At 43.6% G+C, this 1,912-nt stretch overlaps 1 pseudogene; it reads left to right on the forward strand.

The window, feature by feature from the left end:
* The first annotated feature begins 406 nt into the window (after nt 1-406).
* On the forward strand, nt 407-1,564 carry LOC101551489 (nucleoporin NUP35-like; annotated as a pseudogene).
* The last annotated feature ends 348 nt before the right edge of the window (nt 1,565-1,912 follow it).

The following is a 1,912-nucleotide window of genomic DNA, read 5'->3' on the forward strand; positions in this document are numbered from 1 at the left end:
GAGGTGCAAAAAAACTCATCCTCCTCCTCTTCTGAATCTGAGGCCTGAAACTGTAGCAGCCCAGCAGCTGAAGCGAGCCTGGGAGTGATTAAGGGGAGGCACTAGAGGTCCTGGAGAGATCTGGGCTCCCTCCAAAGCTTCGAAGCCAACCCACCCTAAGGACACAGTCCGCTCAGTCCAGGGCCCAGTGCCCACCGTGCAGTGCCCTGGTGTCCCAATATATCCCCGCTGTGTTTGAGAGGCTGGTGCCTTGTCTCTACTACATTCACCATTTTCATAATCACTGTGAAAATCATCAACAATTGAAAAAGTTATTAAAATAGTCACAGTATATGGATTATAAATTAAGTCACGTTAATAATAAAATTAGTGTTTTTGAAAACTGGGACTTTTCCTGGTCGCCGAGATGGCAGCGTTCGCCGTGAAACTCCAGGCGCTTTTGTTAGGATCTGAACCAATGATGCTGGGCTCCCCCACTTCTCCAAAGTCAGGAGTTAACACTCAGTTCTTGCCTGAATTTTTAATGGGAGATTTGCCAGCTCCAGTGACTCCACTCCAATTAGTGGTCCTTCAATTGGAACAATGGAAATGAGATCATCTTTACTTGCAGGTGGGTCCACCACAACCCATTGTACCAGCTTATAAAGATAAAAGTGGAGCTCCACCAGTCAGAAGTATATATGATGACATTTCCAGCCCAGGACTTGGATCAACATCTTTAACTTCAAGAAGACAGGCAAAGGGGCTGGAGCGATAGACCAGTGGGCAGGGTGTTTGCCTTGCACACAGGCAACCCAGGTTCGATTCCCAGCATCCCATATGGTCCCCTGAGCACCGCCAGAAGTTGATTCCTGAGTGCAGAGCCAGTAGTAACCCCTGTACATCACTGAGTGTGACCCAAAAAGAAAAAGAAAGACAGGCAAATATTTTAGTGATGCAGAGTCCTCTTGTTGGCGTTACTACAACTAATCCTGGCACAGGACAAAGTATGTTTAGCCCAGCAAATATTGGTCAACCATGGAAGACAACATTATTTCCTGCCCAGTTGGGTCCTTTTTTTACTCAAGTAGATTCTCTGACTTTGGAAGATCACCTGGATGATACTTGGGTCACTGTATTTGGGGTTCCTCAAGCATCCGCTTCCTATATATTACTACAATTTGCACAATATGGAAATATCTTAAAACATGTGATGTTTAATATAGGAAATTGGATGTATATTCATTACCAATCTAAATTGCAGGCCCGGAAAGCTTTAAGTAAGGATGGGAGGATTTTTGGAGAGTCCATTATGATTGGTACAAAACTGTGCACTGACAAAAGTGTGATGGAAAATGGTGACAGGTGTACTTTATCATCTCCATCTCTAGCCTCTACACCACCAACAAAAACCTTAGGTACACCAATTCAGTGTGGAAGTACCCCCAGGATCTCTACCATGAGACCTCTCCCTACAGCATACAAAGCTTCTACTAGTAACTATCAGGTTGTTTCTGACAGACAAACGCCAAAAAAAGATGAAAGTCTAGTCTCCAAAGCAATGGGATACACGTTTGGTGGGTAGCATAGTAGGAGGAGACTGCTACACTAAGACTCTTAGCAGAGTGCTCCTCAGTTTCCTTTGGTTAGTTATATAACCACGTTTGGCAATACTGGGTAACTATCTCATATTTCCTTTTTTCTTAAGGATATAGCATATTTGTAGTTCACGCTTTTAAAAAGATGCTTGAGATACCTTTTAAAGAATAATAAATTTTAAAAAAACCCTGGGAATAGGAATTTGTGCTTTCTGTTTATAGTGCATACATATGGACAAGAAACTCAGAATTGATTTCTATAAATTATATAGCTGAGGGGCCGGAGCGATAGCACAGCGGGTAGGGCGTTTGCCTTGCACGCGGCCGACCTGGGT

The sequence above is a fragment of the Sorex araneus genome, chromosome 7 (assembly GCF_027595985.1).
Source record: "Sorex araneus isolate mSorAra2 chromosome 7, mSorAra2.pri, whole genome shotgun sequence".
NCBI classification, from domain to species: Eukaryota; Metazoa; Chordata; class Mammalia; order Eulipotyphla; family Soricidae; genus Sorex; species Sorex araneus.